The sequence below is a fragment of the Sparus aurata genome, chromosome 9 (genome assembly GCF_900880675.1).
Source record: "Sparus aurata chromosome 9, fSpaAur1.1, whole genome shotgun sequence".
Classification (NCBI taxonomy): Eukaryota; Metazoa; Chordata; class Actinopteri; order Spariformes; family Sparidae; genus Sparus; species Sparus aurata.
This window is the reverse complement of record NC_044195.1, coordinates 23,299,989-23,322,550: the sequence shown is the minus strand read 5'-3', so window position 1 is coordinate 23,322,550 and position 22,562 is coordinate 23,299,989. Positions and strand designations below refer to the sequence as shown.

The window sequence follows — 22,562 nt, the reverse complement described above, 5'->3', positions numbered from 1 at the left end:
TTAGCAGTAAGCTAGTTAACATACATTTATGTTACAAATAATTTTAAATCAAGACAAATTATTCTGACATAGTCTAATATTACACATTTGTCATGAATGGCTTCATAGAGCAGTGTAGTTTGTAGTCCTGAAACCTGGAAATCAGTTAGCACTTTTTGCAAATCCAGTTCTCCCCTTAAATTCGTGAGTTTTTTCTCCATTGTTTTTTGATTAAATACCTGACATAAAGTATATCGTTACCACAGGCTTAAGATATTTACACGTTTTGTTTTTACCACATAAAATACTTCTCTAAATGTCCCACAATTTGAAAATAATGTGCTTGTGTCTTAAAAATGGCGGTTGCTAACAGGTGTTGACAAGGAATAAACTCCTCTGATGGAAAACATGGAAGAAACCTTAAGAAGAGAAACAGATGAGTGACTCAAGATGGACAGACACGCAATAGATGACAGACCAACACGCTAAAATCAGGGTGACATAACCATTACGGGACTGAAGACATTCATGAGGGATGACATTTAATTCTCTCCATATTCAAATCAATGTAATGTGCGGAGCGCACCACCGTAATTGCGAGAGCACTGTGGCAACGCATCGGTGTCGCGTGACTAGTCTCGTCATTACGGTAAATCCGGGCTGCGGAGCCTGTGTGTCCGGCAGACCGGGAGTTGCACTGAGAGACACTGCACCGAACAGGTAAAAAAAAAAGAAAAGAAAAAAAAGACTTATTTTCATTTCTCTAACAAGTACAAGCGAATGTGTGTGTGAATGGCAGTGACTCGACAAAAGCTTGGTGTTACCGGCGGGTCGGAGGGGAGTGTTTCCACCCCGACAGCGAATGAGCATTTGAGCAGGCACTGAGGCTGAAAAGATGAGGTGCCCCTCTCAGTGTGGATGGAGAAAGGACGCATTGTTCGTCTCCAGGAGATCTGGGTCTGGCTTCTCATGAGTCTGTGCTGTCTCATCTCTTGTCTCCAGCCAGGTTAGGTGAGCAGTGCTGCGGAATTTAAGTCTGACATGAAATCACGGCTGAGCAACAGATCAAGGAAGCACGTCCCGGAGATAGGTAAGGCTCATCGATTGATTGGATATAATCGGTTCCCATTAAATGCTTGTGTTGTTGGAATAGGATAGTGTCTGCATTGTAATGCTCCTACCTATTGCGGTCACTGCGGGGGAACCCGGCTTGCTGCGGTGGCAGTGCTGTAGTGTGAATCCTATAAGGCATTATAGAAAGCTATAAGATGAGGTCACTGTGAGAAAATCATTGAGAAAACGCCCCTATAGAAATGAAATAGTGGTTTATGATGTGTGCTAAGCTGCCTCCAGGGAGAGGGAGAGAGAGAGAGAGGGGTGCAAATTCAGGTGCTGAGTCATATTGGCTGGCCCTTTTTGCTGATTGATCACTCAAATTAAAGCCCAATATGTGCACGTTTGTCTTCTTCTTCGCCAATTTACAGCTGATTTGATTCCATTTAAAAATCATGTGCAAAAGCTGTAGATCTGAGTTCTCTCATTGAACCCGTTGCTTCATCTGCAGATGCAGCTATAGCAGTCTGGGCTGTTACACCTCAAACTGACTGGATATTACAAAGCGAGCCTTAACATGGTAGATGTCTTAAACAATTGTCAGCCTCAGTCCAGTCTCATTTACATACAGGAGCTGGCTATTGATTTCCTCTCTGTCGTGCCGACACTCCGGCAGTGCGTGCAGATACATTTAAATGCCTGATGCATTCGAGATGAGGCAGCAGCTCGGAGTGATCGGGTTCACACTCCTGGAAGACCAGGCTGGTAGTCAATCGGTTTTCTACCATTCCCCCTATAGGTTTGGTTGGTGGCTTCTGTAATCGTTTAAGCTCAGGATGGGATTCAGCTGTAAACTGACATGATTCTCTGGCCTTCTAAGTGTATGGAAGGACAGAGGTTATGCAAACATTCTGGAGATTTGCCACACACCAACATGGAAATGTACTGTGTCTTCTGCTTCACCCTCTTGCATAATTTCCCTGTGGTCTACAGTTTTTAATAGCTGTTGTTTGATTGTGTGCGATTGTGTTTGTATGCCGTTTTACTGCTGAACACTTGATATAGATTTGTCGAAGTCTAAGTGACAGAGGCAGGCGGGCTGAGTTGACCGATGGTGTTTGTGTTTGGGTAAAGGCTAAGAGGGGAAGTGGACCTCTGAGATCAGATGTGCTGCCTAGTCTTTAGAATGACATGCCTGTTTTCTCGTTACTCGTTACAAGCTGATTGAAAGAGCTCATTTGATGGAAGATAAGTGAATATTCACATATTTAAGTATTTAACATATGCAGAGACATCGTCTGAAAGTGCAGATGTCAAGGTGATGCATTGGGGTCTGTACCCGAGCTAATGAATCACCTGTATGGTCAATACAGGTGGAGGCCTGGTGTCAGTCAGATATCAGAGCGAGGAATCAGGTGAGTGCTAAAGAGAGAGTATTTTTCATGGCTTTTCATTGCTCCCACTGTTGTAGCAATGCCAAATGAACTTGACTTGTGCAATAAGGGTGTGGATGAATGCAGATGCAGTACAAAGAGATGCAGACTTGAGTCATTGTGACTTGGACTCAAGTCAACTCAAGCTACTGGTTTTAATGACTTGCAACTGTCAATATTTCACTTATGGGGATACAATCATATTAATTGAGAAGAAAAGAAGAATTAAATAAGTTCTGATAAAGTTGTTTGTTTTTTGTGTGATAAAATGTTTTCATTGAATGTCAGTAATAATGATTCAGTTTCATTCTATTGTCATACATTTCAAACAGGTTAGATAAATTGGCCTACAATGTCTCGATTAAGGGATGCACTGTAAGGATATTTTTTCAGCCAATAATGATAATTATATGTTTCTCATTGCCGATACAGATAATTTCACATTTATTTATTTTAAAAAGAAGTTCATATCCTGTAGTTTATGCACACCTGAGGGTGAGAAAGGCTGAGATGTAGTGAACAAAGATAGATGATGTATTATTCCTCAGCTCTGGCTACATTTGTTGTGCTAAAACAGACTTTTCCCCCGACTCTGAACCCTTCTGGAAGACGTTTTTCAGATTAGAATTGTGTTGTCTTCCTGGGAAACTGTAGAAAAAAGCCACACCAGCTACAACGTTTCTCGCTCTCTAGTCGTCTTCTTCTTCTTCTTCTTCTTCTTCTTCTTCTTCTTCCTCTGCTTCTGCTTCTACTATTGCTTCTCTTTTGTGACTATGATTCGCCCTAGACAAATTACTTGGGACTTGCAAATGACTTCAGTATATGTAGTTTTTCTTTGAATAAATTAAGAACAAGGTGAGTGTCTAACATAGCCGGGGGGTTTTGGTTTAAATAGGATAATTAAGCCAAGAATCAAGCCCACATTATGATCCAGCACAGAACACTTAGAATAACCAAAAAACAAAACAAAACAGCAGTCTCAATACTGAAACTCTCCCCTGGGTTGTCACTGGCAAGAGGCAACTGGTAACAGTAATTGGAAAGAAGAGTGAGAGAACCTGAAAGTGGAATATAATCAGGAGAACCATCCTAAAAGGCAGTGCTGTTAAAACAGCTTGAAAACTGATTGTTTATTTGACTGATGACCAGTGAACGGAGTCTATCACTGAGGATTAAGTGTACTGCCAGTCAGGAGTCTGGTGGCAGCATTTAAGACCACCTGCAGGGGAGACTGGCTCACTCCCACTGGAGCAGAGTTAGAAAAAGGCAGACAGAGATAAGGGCACAGACAGTTTCTAGATATCCACCTCAGACAAAATATATCAATGTGAAATAGGAACATTTGGTATTTAAAACAAGTTTACTTTAGTTGCTTTTAAAAGTCTTCAGGGAATTTATGGGTTGGATTGTAAGACAGTTTAAATAAAAAGAAGGTGCTGCAATGTCAGTCATAATTGTGGAAATCAACAATAAATGTGAAATTAACCTCACCATGTTTTCAGCTCCTGATAAGACTGTTTGGATCATTAGGTTAAACTGGGGATTTGTTGTCTCACTACATGTGTTGCTTACCTAAGTGGACTTGTGTTGCACACTGATGCTGTTTTTTGCCATGTCACTGCATCCCTTTCATAACAGTTAGATGTACTGTATGTGTAAAATCCAGCCCAGTCGTCAGGATAAAGTGTTGCAGGCTATTATTTTTGCAAACCAATGATACATTTATGTCTGTGTGTATTACAGGCCTACGTATTATATTGACAGTTTGACAAAAAGTGCTCATATTGCTTGTTTATAATCCTGACTCGCTCAGGAGGGCCAGGGGTGGTGGTGAAGTTGCAGTACAGGCTACAAGGCTTCTGAGCTAGTGACTATGGTTCAAGACTACGTTTAAACATTTGTAAGTGTAATATTCAGAAATAGGGGAAAAACAACACTGCTCACCTGGTATCAAAACTAGTTTAATGGCCTTAGCTATAAAACATCAAACTAGAACAGAAAAAGCATCCGCACACTCAGTCAGTCTTCTCACATTTGTAAAACCACTGGATATTTTTAAGTAGACCTCACAGTTTATGTTTAGTTTTGAGTTAGCTTGTGCTTGTAGGTGCACCTAAAATATGTGCTGGTGCACCTAAATTAAAAAGTGAGGCGCACTAGTGTGACCATTGTAAAATGTTAGTCTGGAGCCCTCTCTCTGGACATTTTCAGCAGAGTTTGTAGTGACCAAAACAGGTTAAAAGAGTTAAAACATGATCTGTTCTTAACCCTAACCAAGTAGTTTTTGTGCCTTAATCCAATCAGATCATAAGCACAGCGTTGTTGCATCATATTAAACAAAATTAAAGATAAGTTTATGTTTTTACATATCTGTGGTTTGCATAAACATACAGTGCCAACATCTGTTCCGGGGGATGGGTCTAGGTTGGTAAAATCAAGCTGTGAAGTACGACAACAACATTTCATGTATAGGAAGTGAAAACATTCAGTAAGTTGCTTGCTTTCATTGTCTTCATTACAGGGCTTTCAGCGTGAACAGTTCCGGCAGGGGTGCCAGTTTAGGTAGCACTGCAGCAGGCCGATTCACACTTGCGTGGTGCCAGGTACTGTAGGTCAGCTTTACATAAGCCTTGTGTGTCAGTGAGCTGATCTTATCCTGATTCGTACAAAGATACTTAGTCAGCTGGGCACAAACACACACACAAACAACAGTTCTCACTTGTCACGATTGACGTAATGCTGCGTGTGTGTGTGAGAGACAGAGAATGAGGAAGAGGCTCTTTATGAAAGAAGAGAGACACTCGGCGGTAGCTTTGGCAGCGGCAGCACCAACACACTTAACGGGCATGTCAGCCAGCCCACTGCCAATCTTTCTTTCTCTCTGCCGAGGCGAAAGTAATCCAGGTTTTGTAGGAGATTAGCTTGATGGTCAGTATGCCTATGAAGCAGTTAGAAGACAATCCTATACTTCCACTAACGCTCAGCGAGGGATGCAACTAGCTATCATTTTCATTATTAAATGCTGAGTCAAGTATAGTTCACAAGACACAAGCGATGATGACCACACCGGAATTTTTACTCACTTATATCTTAACACTATATCTTATGTAGCCTGTATTTGCTTAATATATTTCAACTATTTCAGACAACCAGTGTTAAAAAAAGTATGGCAACCCATGAGGGAAAATCCCCCATCTCCACGCATTCGTGTTTACTTAGAGAGATGGAAAGTGAGGTCTGTGTACTATGTTGTATTTTCACAAATTGGATGGTTCATAAAGGACTAAATGTCGGGAAAGATTTGATCTGTTTTACTCTGTCGTAGATACCCAGGTCCAATATGATGGGTTCAAGAAAAAAATGTCATGCCCATCTGTCTCATGGATTGCTAATAGGGATGGATTCGATTATCAGATTGTGTTCTCTTTGTGCATTTAACAATTAAAATAATCAACACTAAACAATCTTAATCTGCTAAATAAGTAGTAACTGAAGTTATGAAATATATGCAGTGAAGTAAAAAGCACTAGTTTGCCTCTAAAATGTGGCGACGTGGATGTGTAAAGTAGCAGAAAATGGAAATACTTGATACCAATTAAATAACCCATACTTTTTCCCTCTACTTGGACACTTGGGTTTTGCAAATTGCAGACCTATCATGAACATGACAATAGTCTTCTTCTTCTTCTTCCTCTCCTCCTCTTGCTCTGACTGCAAACTAGTAATTCTAAATTATTTTACTGCAAATGTACTGTATGTTCGATGCAAATATTAGTTATCTCCTAGTTTCCTAATAATTGGCATCGGCCCTGACCAAAACAAATCAGTTGAGCTTTAGTTGCCATACTTCAATTTGTGGAAAGGCCATAGACTTTTGAGTGCTTCTCAAAGTTTCCCCAACTGAATATCTCCACCGTCAAATTCCATGTTTTAACTGTGACAATCAGAGTTTAGTGCCTTTACAACCATCTAACATCCACAAAATGGAAGGCTCGCTGATTGCTCCATCATTAAAGAAAAGAAAGAGTGTAAGTCGTAACCCTAGCTAAGCATTAAAATGCTTATGGACTGCAGAACGCTGACCTCAGTTGTTGTGCACTTGACAGTCCTGTCAGGGAGCGGGCCAAGTTAAAGCTTAAGTCATTTCCATTCTTGGCCGTGCTTCAGGAGAGGCTGACCTCGGCTGACCTGCAGCTAAAGGATATCCACTTTGTCCACTGACAGATTTCTACCTGCAACAGTGATATTCCCATTTTTTAACTGTCACGTTGGGCCTCTGTTCTTCAACTCTGATTTTTCTTTTTTTTTTTTGCCCCGAGGGACACTTTGGATCAAGCTACCTGACCTTTAGTTTGGGGAGGCTGAGATCAGTGAAACCCACAAGAGTCCATCCGAACACCCGTACTCTATCTGTCTTACTGACAGCGCTGAGTTCAGGATGGATTTTAATTTTTAGTATCTTGAAGACTTAATTTTTCTGTAGGTAAAGGCTTTAAATTTAAGTTCCCAAAGATGATGCTTCCTCCAAAAAATGCCCTCAGTTGCTCCACTGAACATGTAAATCTAATATACCAGTTCTGCAATAATCTGCAATCCTTTCCATGTGTCATGCAAATTTCAGGGCATATGTTTTGCTTCAGAACATGAAAATTTTGCATCTAGAGATATTCTATAAAATCTTTACTTACAATACAAAGTTTGCCAATATCACCAGTCTGTCACGATACGATTTTGATAAGAATAATATTGAGTGTTTTTATTAGGATCTGTGATCAGTGGATCGATACACCCCCAGTTGCAGGCTGACACAGATGACAACAGGACAGCTACTGTTGCTTGAAGTGTTTGGTGGTGTCTCTTCCAAAGCAACAGTTCCTTGAAAATGTTGAGACGGGGCTTGTTTGAGAAGCATATTTCTGCTGCATATCACACAAAGAAAGCAGCAAATAAATAAATAAATAAATAAACAGAAGACACAACTAGAGTTTTGAATGGGGGATTTATTTTTGGCGGTCCATAGGATGCAACTATTTCTATAGAGCCACATTCTGTTCACCCAGCAGTACATGACCGAGCAGATAGAGAGCTGATAGAAAAACATGTGTGGGCTGAACCAGGAAAAACATAAGGGTGAGTCACAGCTCACCGTTGCCTCTCCTCTCCTCTAAGTATGTGTGTCTCACATCAGTGTGTGTTGGTGTGTGTGCACGCTGTCCATGTATCACTCAGTCTGTGTGTGGGAGTGTATGCTTGTGTGTGGGTATGAGTTACAGTATTATGTGCTTGTGTTAAAGGAAAAAAAAAATTCCCCCTCAGTGTCTTTCGCTTTGATATCTTATGTGTGAATGTGTGATATTTAGTGCATCTCAGGCTTTATTTTGTGACATAATGCTGTAATTTAGTTTCTTTCATCCGGCTTCATTCGATTCAGTTACACTGAGTGGTTCCGTGCATTTTGCAGAATGTCTTACAACAAGTTTCAGAGAAGAGTGTGTGGGCACAGAGATACAGCTAAATGGCCTGTCAGTCAGAGAAACCTCAGGTATATGATTGTTTTGCTATAATGGAACTTTATTGTGGTTGGACTGTAGATATCTCAATAGCATAACGACCATTGTGATCTTGTAAGTACGGTAGGGATTTTAATGGTACGCAGGCGTCATGGTTCAGTTCATAACCTGGTTTCGGAGTTGCGGTTTGGTGCGAGTTTGGGATACTGGGAATTAATCTGATCCTGAAGGATGTGTTTCTTCTCATTTAGGTGATACCAATCAAATGTGAATGTCTTTCCAATCACATAGCCTACATCCACAACTGTCTTTCTGTAGCTGTTGTAGCTGACAGGGAACATAATTTTGGACTAACCTCAGCATTTGTTGCTAACGATGTACGGTTTATTTTTTTTCCGTGGCAGAACTCAGGCTTCTTTGTTCCGCATTAGGTGCATTTGAGCTTTGCGTGAATACACAAATACACACATACACAAATCATTATACCCCTATAGTACAGGAGTGGTGTAATGGTACATGCATTTGTGCCAGTAAGTCACACCATGGCAAAAGTATAAACGTGCACCATAACCTGGCACAGAAATATGTCTTATATTCACTGTTCACTGCCTCAGGCACTACAGGCTGTACTGACTATCTCAGAGGAGACTAAATGACAGTAGGTGGAACAAACCGTAACTCATACTACTTTAAGTAGTAAACTGCATGAAAAGAAATCTAGCCTTTCTTGTGTCCTGTTGTACTGAACTTGTGTCAAGCAGTGACTCTGAAACTGACGTACGTACCAAACTGTGACTTCTCTGTACAACTACAGTCTTAAAAAACAGAAATGATTGATAGCGAGAACATTTTTATAAAGTACACATTAGAGCCCGTTAGGTAGATGTCATCGGCTGATATTGGCCTATCAGTAATGCACCGGTATTGTCCTGCATTTCTTCCGATATACACTGATATTAAGACACATTTTTTTATCGATTATGATGCAGAAAAATGTGCTCGCGGTAATTTATACTGATATGATTTTAGACTTGTGGCAATTACTATTAAACTGTGAATTATGTTTGATATCCCCATTTAAGGGATCATTGCAAACACTTTGTGTATACTGGCCTGTATACTGATATCAGAAGTTTTTAAATCCCCAATATCTGTATCGCCATCAGCCCTAGAAATCAAGTTATATATATTGTTGTCTTTATACGGAAGCACATATATACTTACCTGAATGCGGATCAGAATGCTCGAAACAATTAAGATTGAGGATCTCTTATTGGCAGCTGGATAACACTTTTCTAACATCACATAATTACAGGCCTGATATGGTATAGTATATTAGCAAACTGATACAGTACTGGTCCAACCCACTGTGGTATCATTGTGTGTGTGAGCAGTTCAGGGACTGGGAATCACCTTGCTCATTATCAGAGAGCCAAAACCCCTGAGACGATCCAGAGATGATCCAGAGACAACTGTCTTCCCACCCGGTGCCCCTCAAATTCCCACCACCCTCCGCCTCCAAGAAATGAATATCAGCCATATATCACGTACATCCCCAAGCCCTCCCTACGTTTTTCTCTTTCATCTGTCCATCAGGAGTTCTTCATGCTTTGATGACAGGCCTCTAAATATGATAGGAAAGTACGACTGCCACAGAGAGATCCTGCCTATCAAGGTGCAATAATCTATGTAAGAGATAAAGAGAAAATAGCTTCCCAAAATGTCTCAGTTTTTAAATGTTGTTTACGGTTTCATGGGCCTTATTTAGTGTGTGTGTGTCTGTGTGTGTGTGTGTGTGTGTGTGTGTGTGTGTGTGTGTGTGTGAGGGTGGGTGGTTTGACTTAATGGCAACAAGGCTCCATATACAAATACAGCAGAAATAGATCACATTCACACGGTGGCCATTTTCCTCTGACATCAAACTCGAATTCTTTCCAAATTGCAAGTTGTATAAACATAGGGAATCAGATAAATTCTATCATTTCACCACTTTCCGAGTCAGTAACTGAAAAAATGGAGGGACATCAGGCCAAGGTTGGTGTTTCAGAATCCACCTTCACGCTGTCATAATGTCACAAAGTATTGCTTCATAATGTATATAGTCATTCTTTTTTTCGATTCCCTTCCTGTGAATAGAGAACAGTCAGTAACATACTGTACATCGGTTACATAAATCACTTGATTTACAGCCTTCGTCAGGATAATTGCCTCTCACATCACTTATTGAAAGGCTTCAGTCTTGCTGCTCTGCCTCCCATCCTGCTCCTCTTAATGGTTTGTCTTGATGGAGCACAGAGGTTGATGGCGACGCCCCCCTAAGGTCTGCGGCACAGGCCCGACACAGGAGCTGCTGAATGACGATGCTGCAGAGGAATAAAATCCCCTCTTTTCTTTCTCGACTAAATGAGGAAACAGGCAGAGAGCACTCAAGTGAACAGCGTGTTGTGACCTTTTCTCCACCTCCATTAACACGCGTCTTGGATAATGGCGTCGTATTCCGAAAAATGCAAAAACCCATCAAGTCCAGGTATAGATGCACCTAAGATATGTTAAAAGTCCATTTATTCACGCCAGGGAGAGTGAGAGATGAGTTTAGTCGCATTAACAACAACAGGGGGTTAATGATATGTCACTACGTTCCAGATTAACAAGAAACGTCAGGCTTCTTGTAGCTGAGCAACAAGTAAAATGAGCATTATACTGTCCATTGTAAGGGTGAATGTCACCTGAGGAAGTGATGTGTGCAGTAGTCTGCATTTTCATCACGGAGAGAAGGTATTTTTTTCTTCTTGAGATATCATTTAACGTCAATCACATCAAGTTAAATCAGTTTTTTTGAACAGCAATTGTACAAGTGGACTAAGTGCTGAGTCACAGCTGATGCAAGATTTTTTGCTTCTCATCGCCTGGCACGCTGGCTTTTCCCGTTTCCCACCATATTGTCGAAAGTGTCACCAGACGCTTTGTAAAGCGTGTGATCTGCGGCTCTGAACTCATCGGAGATCCGTGGGAATTCAGAGCGTAAAAGCTTTACAAGTTAGACACGAGGAAGGGAGCATGAATGATTTCCTCATTTTGAAGTGTTGCGTTTAATGTGGTTTGATGTCGTCTTTGGGGAGGCAAGTCGTCCCTCGTTCTGTTATATAACAAACACTCGTGCCTACACGCATGCAGACCCACACACAGAACAAAAACAGAAATTGACACTGTATACGCTGGTAGTCATTTAGAACAGACAACTAGATGATGTTTCCCTCTTTTATCTGGCTGTTTTCTGAAAGCTATTGAATGTTGTGCGACAGACCAATCCTATCAAATAGCTTCAGTATGACTATCACCCAATCCGACTTAAAGCAGGATCCACACTGACACAAAAACCACAGAGCTTTATTCTGAGATATCCACTGTTAAACACTGTACACTCTCACAGATACATTGTTGTGTGTGTAGTGTGTGCGTCCTTTGCTAAAGCAACATGTTGGTTGATTCTTTGGGGGGGAGGGGAAGCAGCTCTCTTCTTTTAGGCTTTAATCTTTGACCATCTGCTCCGGCCAAACTCTATTTAGATCACACACTACCTCACATAACATACCGCACCTGACACATGCTGAGTCCGTGGTTTATTTGTTCGTCATGGAGCTTTATATGTACCACTTTAACATTGAATATTTTAGCTGAATTGACGTAAATATCATACCAAAAATTTAGGTTTTGTTTCTAGTCAAATCTTTTCAGTTACATGAAGTATGGTGGATTTACTCAACTATGCAAAATTGCATAGCTTTCACTCGCGTTCACTAACTTATGTGTTTACTTCTAAACAATAAGTTGGAAAAAACAAAAAACAAAAATGGTTGTAGTTTTATATTGAAATAGTAAAAAAAAAACCTTTATATTTGGCATTACACTGGAAGACTGGTTCTTATAGTGTTTTTCATTGAACATGAAAAGGACTGCATCTCATATAAACATGACAACATTTATGAAACAGTTTTATAACAAAATCTTGTTCATTTATTTATCAATATATATGCACAATGTACAGTATGTGTAAAAACTTGATTGTAATCAAATTAGGCTTCAATGGCTTGATGAATTTTAGTGCAGTGAACTCAAAAGTCATACTTTTTTGACTAAACATAAAAAGCACAAGTGATGAGCGTTTGTTTCAAGTGAACATAAAGATTTTTACAGTCCTAAACATTTGTGTTGACTTCACAGTAAAATTTTGTGTCTCTGATGAATTGGTGTTCATTGTAGCGTTTTCATGATACTTGAATTTCTAACTTTGATACCTAAGATATTTTAGTAGCTTGAAATATATAGAAATTCAATAGCATCTTTGTTACCACAGTACTTGTGTATCGATACTGCAGAAAAAGAGTATTGAAACCGATTAAAACCAACCACAGATAACATGAATGTTAAATAGTTTTTTGTTTGTGATTTGTCACACTCAAAAAGTAGAGGTTAGCAAAGTCAACAAGCAGTTAGGTCACATGATTCAAGACCCCCAAAGTGTTAAACAGACTCCACAATCACCCTGACAGTGTGAGGAAAAAAAAGGTAATGATAATGATAATTGATAATGATATGCACAGCTATGCTCAAACTGGTCGTAGATATGCTGCACAACAATTTGAACCTCAAATGAAGGTTTTGGGTATGAGTCAGCCGTTAAATTAATTGTGCTCGAGTAATAAATGCAACAAGGTTGCTCACCTTTTTGAGACTCCCGAATGGCAAAATGTACACAGTAAATATGAAATTTGATTAACGTTAAACCCGGCAGGTTCAGGGAGAGTAACACAAAAAAAGGCTAAAGGACTTAATCATGAAATTGTGTTTAGGTAAAATCCGTATAACCCAGATGAATGGCGGGTTCTTCACCTGCTTCTGCTGACTTTCCCCTTTCCATCACATATTTTTCATGATAAGATACATACAAAAGAACCTGCACACAGAGCAGCACACTAAAAAAACAAACACTAGAAAAGGTTATTAGATTACCAGGATGAGGAGCTAGTTTATATAAGATTAGGTGCGAGTGGGAACCTCCCTCCCTCAAGGAAATTTACAGGATTACACTAGTTGAACAGTGGATGGGATTACTACACTGGAAGATCACACGCACATGCACGCACACACTCACACACACACACGCACACACACACACACACACACTCACACACACCACGTAATTTCATCACATATTCATCCTCGAGGACTCGAAAAAACTGACCATTTAAAAGTTACTTGTTGTTGATATGTTAATATCTAAGACAACATGAGGCAGATTCATGTAACAGGATACAGGAAATAACCTTAACAAGCTGAGCCCATTGGCAGATTGTTTAAAGCAAATGAATTTTTTTCTGCACACTGTGCTACACTGCTAATATAAAACTTCACAACCTCTTTTAATAAAAAAGGTCATTTTGAAATATTGTGTAAAACTGTGTCCTCTTCTGCCGTGCCCATATTCAGATGACCAATACTTAACTCAGCTAGCCGAGATAAACCCTTGACTGTCCAGACTAACCCCCCACCAGCTTCAGTTCAGTCTGATGAGGCCAGATTGGCTACATTGAGCCCAAACACACTCTGAATGTTTACTAGTAGTCATAAGCATTATGACACTAACACCATTATGTTAACAAGCGGCCAATTTCACATGGTGACTACTTTCCTCTGACATCACTTTCAGGGGTTTGCAAATGTGGAAATGCTGTGTTGAAGTCATGTAAACAAAGACAACATAGGGAACATGTAAATTAATTCTAATTAAATAATGATGTTAGTAAGTGGTTAAATGCTAACATTGGCCAAGAGATTTTCAAATATGTTGTTTTACCTTGAAACCTTGGCCTGATGTCCCTCCATTTTTTCAGTTACTGACTCGGAAAGTGGTGAAATGATAGAATTTATCTGATTCCCTATGTTTATACAACTTGCAATTTGGAAAGAATTCGAGTTTGATGTCAGAGGAAAATGGCCACCGTGTGAATGTGATCTATTTCTGCTGTATTTGTATATGGAGCCTTGTTGCCATTAAGTCAAACCACCCACCCTCACACACACACACACACACACACACACACACACACACACACACACACACACACACACACACACACACACACACACACACACACACACAGTAAAGCTTCTTGACTGTCTCCAATCCATTAACACAATCCAATCCACGCCTTTCCTTTGATTTGCTCATTGCGGTCTTCTGTTGTGATGCGGTGCATGCTTTTGTGTGCCTCTCTCTTGTTTCCAGCAGCAGGGGCTGGAGGGATGAGGAGGAGGGATGAAGGAATCCTGGAGGAGGCAGTGTTTGCACCCCGCCAGCTCTTTTCCTTATATATAGTCACTGCTTGCAGACTAGATCTGCATGATCACTCTCCCTCTTATTGTTTCCCTCTCTGTGTACAGTTCGTAAACGCCAAGTGTGTGTTTGCCTTGCCTTTGCATCAAGCTCCCCCTTTTGCTTCCATGGCAACCTGGTGCTAGTAATCCAGTTATGATGAGATAATATTAATAATAATTATTGCTTGCTGTTGTGTTGTTGAATTCAAATGCTGAGAGAATGAAAGTTGACTGACAGACATTTATTGAGTCTGTTTTGTAGACAGAGACGGTCGAAGTTAAGTTGTTTTTTATGGCTTTACTGGAAAAACAAGGTGGAAGCATGGGGCCAAATTAAGTAAACAGCAGTAATTATCTGAGCTCTGCAAGGCTCTCCCCCTGGGGTAGAGGTGGAAGAGCTGCACTATGTGTTCACTTTATCTTTGATTTGGAAGGCAGCCATTAAACAATGAGTGTACAGTAGCTGTGCTATCATTTATATTCCATTCCATTTCCATTCATTTTGCTGCCACCAGGCAAAGCCTTTACTGTCCAAGCAGTTGGACCAAACACATAAAGGAAGTCCAATACGACTCCTTTACCGAACTGAATGTTGTGGATTGTATATTTAATTCATTTGATTGAACAGTGAGACACTTCAGGTGAAGACAACCTGTATAACCCAACAAGCGTTCATCATGTGTGACATATTTTTAAATATTCATAGCATATTTGTGGAACATTAAAATTAATCATTATGCTAAGTATCAGTATCACTTGTTTGATGCAATCTTTATAAAGAAAAAAAACACTTAAACTATCAAACATAAAAAATGAGAAAACTTATAATTCAATTGTACACTTTCAAAGATAGTATAAAGAAGGGCAAAATAAGATATAACTAATACATTTTAAAATGTTTTTTCTTTACACAAAAGGATATAAAAATGTCAACAAAAACAAAGACTACCAAAAAAGTTGCCAATAACCAAATTTGTTATTTTAAGTATTTGTATTTGTCCAGAATTTTGCAATCGTCGTATCCCTTTGAAAATAGAAATGCTAAAAGGCAAATTAGATCACCTTACAATACAAAGTACCCACATGTTAAAAACAAACAAAGCTGACCTTCAGTCACAAACAAACCTACAGTGTTGTGTCATAATGAATTCAGTATTATTGACCTTATTGTCACAGGTCTTTGAGTGTCATACTAGTTGCTATGCTACATCCTCCTCCTCCTCCGCTTGTTTCTTCTTTAACCTCACGCTCGTCCCACCCGGTCCTCCTCCATGTTTACTTTGTGATGATTAATGTGGCCGGAGTAAAGGAAAATTAAAACCAAGGTCAAGTTATTGTAGCCATCTGACATAGGTCGTGTTAGTGCTAATTGGGTTATATTTCATGGTGCTGCACCATTTGTTGAAGTTACGCTTCGGTGTCTTTGGTCACTGCCTATTGATTATTTGAAGTTCTATAGAATTTGTTAGGTTGTAGATTCAGCCTGGCCCCAAAGGCTTTCAAGGTTAATTTAACTCATTACCTACATCAGTGTCCTCTATATAGATGTTCACATAGAATATAATTGTAGTATCAGACACTGCCAAGTGCCAACTGAAATCAAACTGAAATAATTACATTTTTTGTCTACTTTCGAGATTTGTATTTAATTTAATTTGATTATTTGGTTTCCTAGTCGCAACGTACACCATGCGTCACTCATCATTCTTTAGACATTTGAAATGTTCTGTATTTATGTGTCCATGTTATATGAGTAATGAAATGGCTTACACTAACATTAAGGAATGTTGTTGCAGTCCGTAAATTGCTGTAATTATTTTCCTAGCCACATACAAATACAAAAACGTCAATATCGTGACCACGAGGATTGATAAATAATACATAGATTTGATTGAGAAATGTTGATATAAAGATATATATTTTTGGTGAATTAATTGTCATATTTATCAGATAATGAAGATATCCTTAGAATAATCTATAAAGTAGTCCTTCGATTAATAGACAAATCAATAAAGAATCATTAATCGATAAGCGATAAGCATTAGGTTCAGCCCCAGTCATGAGTCTTTGTTCCGCTTTATCCCCACTAATTTAGTCCAGTTGCTTTAGAGCAGCTGTATTGTTTGCTAATGTGTCCCAGGGGCTCGACTCCCCACATCCATTTGTCATCAGCAGCCTTTTTTTCCCCTTTAAAAAAAAAAAAAAGAACCTTCACTGAGGCTGAATCAGCTAATGCTGTTATCAGTTGCCATGGAGACTGACCGAGTTGGGGTGTTGCTGTGGAAACTGAGTGGCTGCTCATCACCGCCCACAGCAACCCCTTCCTTCAGCCAACCAACACCTCACAGAAACACATTTGAACGCACACACACAGACAGACACACATTAAAGCGCAGTTTCATATATTCTGCAGATGAAGTATCTGTAAGCAACGGACAAGATTTTGAAATCGCTTTGGTTTCTATTTGTTGTTCAAGTAGTATGGACCAATCAGATTTGAGCGAGCTTTGGTTGCTTACAGGTAAACAGTCCATGTTTGGAGCAAGACAGGCCAAACCTAAATCTACAGTAAAAGCTAAAGTTGGTTCAACCATTGCTTTATGGACTACTGTTTTGAAGGCATGAAATTGGCTTTAACTTTCGCCATTTTGGTCTTTTGAGCCTGAAGTGACCACATTTGGACTAGAGAGTGGAGCCGGGGAGGGTACGCATTGCTATGCCTCTTTGCTAATAAGCGGGTCACTGGCGTTGGGCCGATTTGACAAATTTGACAAGTTTCTGAGGTTCAACACAGCTGAGTTACGGACATGTGGTGCTGAAACTAGGAGTAGACCGATTATGGGTCTGGGTGATTATTGGCGGAGATATTCAGCATTTTTTCCATTAGCAGTATGTTTTTTTTTGTTTTGATTGTCCACGAGATAGAATAAGATTAAAATTCAGAACTATGGCTCTGATGCAGCATCCTGTCTGTCACCACTGCGTGTTCTCCGTGTCCACAGCACTATCTGATGTCCACTTTTTTGTAGTGGTTATAAACTGTTAATGTAGTGTAGACCCGGCTATTTGTGAAACAGTCCGGTCGTAGATGTCGTTTGTCAAATCCAGTTCTATTCTCACATCTCAAGTTGCAAATCAGACTGTAAAATAATAATTGTTGCATGGAAGAGGAATGTTTTTTATCTAAGCACCTTTTTTCAATTGTTCCAAATGAGGAGCGAGCTTCTGCAGCAGAAGGCAGCCGCCCAGACAGACGTGTCTTTTATTCTGAGCACTATGCCTTTTAAGAGCGGCAGCGCTGAGCACTTCGAGTTGAAAATCTCTCAACTTTTCAGAAAGGCACTGTCTCTCTTTTCCTTTTCCTGGCCTAGGCGATAATATTCACTGTATTTTTGTCTCCTATGGATCATGTCATGCACCCACATCCTCATTGCTCTGATGTATGATTTCAAATAAAAAACAAACCGATAGTACACTGCAAAGGGGCGCTGTCGATCATCCAGCAGTGGTTGTCAAGATATAGTACAGAGAAGATGCACGTGCAGCGTTTTTGCTGGAGCATCATCTTAGTGCTCCTGAGTGAACAGCCATAGCTTTATTGCCCTGAAGAAAAAAAAAAAAAAACGCTATGTAGACACGGGCCTGAAGTTTGCCCTCAATCTGGATGTCTGCTGCTGCATCAGGAATGGATACCACAGACATGTGTATAATTATATTTAAACCTCACAGACAGATGGAAACAGAGTATTTATTTATGTAGAAATGTACAATGAGTTCCTCTGGTTATATTGTTCATGTAACAGCGAGGCCTTAATTAAATTGAAACATGGAGGATGATTAATTGGTCAACGTGTTTGGATGTATTGTAAAACATCAGCAGCATGGAAGCTGTGTATTTAGCTGTAGTTTGGTCCAACTGAGTGTTTCTTTGCACATTTTGGTATGTTTTTTGCATTGAATACCGGCCACTGTTTGAATGAGTCATTTAGGACTAAGGCACCAATCCTCCCTCTCACACAGAAGGGAATCGGTAATCACCATGCTCTTTATAAATCTAATTAGCTGCACCTGTAGCATACAACCTCCAGGTGCCCCCATGGCCCTTTTCCTCCACAGGCACTTTAACATGTCAAAGCACAGGTGCGGCTTATAACATTAACGGTGGCTTTATTGTGTCCAAGTGTCCTTGTCAGCTGTGACAGTGTGACAGTGAGCCTGCAAGGAAGAGGGTAATATTCCTTGATTGCCTCACATTGTCTGAGTTTCAGATGGGTTAAAGGGCTCAATCCTGTTACTTTAGCATTTTTCACCTCAGATAGAGTCTACGAGGACCAGAAGTTGATATCAGTGGATATAGGCTGTCACCCCGAGGTTAACACTGAGACGATACCTAACCCACACACTTGAGCACGTCTTCCTGCCTTGCCTGCCCGCAGTTGTTTATTAATTCAACAGTAGTCTTGTTTTCTGCTGTGGCTCACTGTTTCACTGCTCCCCTGACAGTTGTCTCTGTGATAGTGATACATAGCAAAATACACACTCACACACTGCACACTGCCCGAGAGATCCATAGAAGAGGCTTTGCAATGAGGCCCATATGGTGTTTAATACACTAAACACAATATTGGACCTCATTCAAGTGTGTTAGCACAGTTTCCTCAACAATGTTTGGGTGCTAAAATGATCTTGATTGCAATATATGTAGGCCAGAGGATAGAATTATATTAAGGCTGAGACCACGCAGGAGTAAGAGGCACTGTTTTTATGTCTTGCATGCCTTTTATGCATACCTCATATTCTGTATGCCTTTTTTTATTTACCTTGCACTGGCTGTGTGTTAACATCCAGAGATGCATGTTAACACACTAATTAGTGGTGGGTTAAAACATTGATTCACACAAGAATCTCTATTCTTATGTGATCTGATATGGACCTCTCATGAGATGTGTCCCTAATAAAGATTGAATTGATTGAATTGAATTGATTCAGAATTGATTCAGAAATGTCAAAGATTAATTTTCTAAATGTAATAACCCTGATGGCGGTGGAACTAAACGGCAAAACTTCATCCTCATAAAAAGCATCAATTGAAAGCATTACTTTTATTTGCCTTGTGAGAGAATCGTGAAGTAGGCCTTTATTGTGCATTTTCAGAGACTGTAACATGCAAAATGTGTACGTGCAAACAAGGCATCAATGAAAAACAAACTCTGTGAAAGGAAATGACTCAATACTCGGTTAGTTCTCAGTTTGTTTTACCAAAAAAATCCTGCCTCCTGCTCAGCGTCCTCTACAATGATGGCCTTATCAGGAACGAATGCTGCAGCAGAGATCAATCGGACACCCAAGAATCTAAATCCAATGTAATTGTAAGGTTACATTATACCATGTTACGGGCTGTGGGATGAACTTAATATAATGTGCTTACTTTAGAAATTGGCTGGACGAGCCATAACTAATGTCACCTGCGGCTGAACACAGATGATTATTTGGTGGTTGGACATGTTCTTTAAAATACATCTTTGATTGTACTTCTACATCCTTATTCACCAAGACGAAATGTCTCAAGATGCCACCGCACATTCACTTGACAATGCTAGTCCATTGTTCAAAATAAACTGTCCAATCTTCAGTAATTAACACAAAATAATCATTAGCGCTCTTGAAAACGCATGTGGCTCATGTTATGAGAAAAAACAATATAATCTTACAGTCGAACAACAGCAAGCGATCACAACCACAAGCTCTTTGTTATGTGTCTGCTGCTGAGTGTTGTGTGCGTTGTGTGTGTGCGGGCACTGTAGGTATGTGTGTGCCGGTGTGGTGCTGAAGTGTTCACGAGTGCGCTGGTAACACATGAGTGGTGCTGTTTATACTGCTCCCCACGCAAAACCCATAAAGAATCTGTGAAACTCTTCCTTCTGTTGTACGAGCCCGTCATCTAAGCGGTACATTTCTGACGCCGACGGGCGGCTTTTTTATTTGACGATACACAATGGTGGGCCCTTTTCCATGTGGCTGTTGAGGAATTGGCTGAGTGAGAAAAGCCAAGATGGGCAGCAAACAGAGGATGAGAAAAAAAAGTATTATTCAAATTGAGCAATGTATTACTTTATATTTCAGAAAGAAAGAAGTCAGGGAGGGGAAATTCACTTCTATAATTGGAGTAAGAAAGGTTGTTTTTTCACTCTCTTTCTCTCCTTCCTCATCTCCTAGTTGATTTCTCTTCCTCTGTTTTCATTTGTGAATGGAAATTAGGGGTTATTTTGGTCGGCTGTGGAAGAAAAACACTTGCATGAAAGAGCCACAGTGCTTCAGCGGGATGTTTCATCCCCCCTAAATCATACACATTCACACATTATGCATTGTGGATACAGTATTTACTGTGATAACATGATCCAGATAGTGTTTCACTACTTTGTAGCAAAAACAATGGATGGTGGTGGCCTGTATTTTATATTCATTAAGCTACTTTAAAATACTGAAGTCCCTCACTCCGTATCCAAAACACTTTCTCCTGTCTGGTTTAATTCTTCTTATTGGATTCCAAGGTTGTGCCTTAATGTTAAAAGCTACAGAAGGCAGCAAAGTATTCAGAAATATCAGTCACTGAAAAGGAATTGAAGAAGTGTTGAATTCAATAGTGGAGGAAATTTTAGTATATCCACAAGAATACTGGCTCGTTTGAGTTTGATACTGAACAACTGGTTGAATAATGACACCCAGATATGAGCTCTTGTCTTGTAAAGGCAGCTGCTGGACTATTATATTTTTATTGAAAAATGAAAGCACACTACAAATGAAAAGTGTCACTTCATTTGACCACTTTATTAAATAAGAGTTAATTTTGTGTTATCCTTGCTGATTTACAGTAAAGTGATGTAATTTTCTGAACTTACGAGACTTTTCTACTTGTTCTAATACTTACCTTTACCCACTGAGTCAATACAATTGCTGTAGCCTACAAATATTGTGATATTATTTTAAAGCCATATTCAGAAGCTCTACTTGACAAATAAGTCTTGGCCGCAACGTGATGACATGCCAGATTTAGGGTTAGGCTTGCTTCAGCTGATTTACCGCTAGGGTTAAAAACAATATAGGTTTCAATTGAAATCACAAATTTTAACCAAAGTTGCTGACTTTGACTTGTAAAAAAATGTGAAAGCCAATAGTGATAACCATGTTTCTTGATGAGGAAATAAAAAAAACTCAGTTGAAATGCCACACAGTAAAAGGTAAGTGATTTTTAAAAAGAAGTAATTAGAACAATAATGAAAATGAACTCAAACTGCATCGTGTCCATTGTGTCAGAATTGGACCTCTGATGTTTCCATTCATTTAGCTGCTATTAAATTAGAAGTCACATCAACTGCACACTAATCAAGACTCCATCTAATTGAAACAAATGAACAAATGCTCTTGTTCCAAAAACACGATCCCGGCGACAGTAAGCAGTCAATTTTAATGTTGGTCTTTTGTGTGCTCCATCAAAATAGTCCAAGGCAGTATCTTCCAAAACCCCACCCAGCTGAGGGGCGACTGATGTGGGTTCAGTACCAACCACAGAGGCCTGGGAGGATCCGACCAGCTTGGCTGCTGCTGCCTCACTTTTTCCGACATCCCAGCAGTCGCATAGAAACACACAGGCAGACACAGTGTAGAGCAGAGGAAATGAAACAAACACTGAGGCATAAATATGGCTGCAGTTCTGGGAATATTCATGCAAGAATACATGACGAATCAAGTTGTTTACAAACAACTGTTTTGATATTTTAATGATTACTTTGCGGCTTCCTAAAACACAAAGGAGCAAACACCAGACTGGAGAGTGATAGCCATGTAAAAGGAGGAGTTGTCTGCAAAATATCACGTGAATAGAAGCAGACCAGAAATAACACATTTCTGGGTCTTAATCAGAAATAACCACTGCCACCACCACTTAACAACGTGACCAGTCACATTCAAGTTGTAGATTGAAATTTCTATTAACCAATGTGTGAATGTATCATACCTGAAGAGGTGCACATCCAACACTGTGATGGAAGACATTAAGCTTCACTCCTCCTTGTACACTTTTTCTCCCTTTATTTATGTCTTGATCTAAAATTGGTGCTGTGAAAACGTGTTTCACACTTGTGGAATTTCCTGCCTTCTTGAGAAACCGTAGGACAGAGGAAAAAGACGAGAGCTTGCCCTCATATCTAATTTA

General features: G+C 39.8%; 1 protein-coding gene across 1 annotated transcript in view; it reads left to right on the top strand.

Moving 5' to 3' along the window:
* Positions 1 to 399: 399 nt before the first annotated feature.
* Positions 400 to 22,562, top strand: part of map2 (microtubule-associated protein 2) — a 104,064-nt gene continuing 81,901 nt past the window's right edge. Inside the window, exons 1-2 of the mRNA XM_030428755.1 lie at positions 400 to 699; positions 982 to 1,069. The gene's annotated coding sequence lies outside the window, so the exon portion shown is untranslated. The remainder of the gene's footprint in view (positions 700 to 981; positions 1,070 to 22,562) is intronic.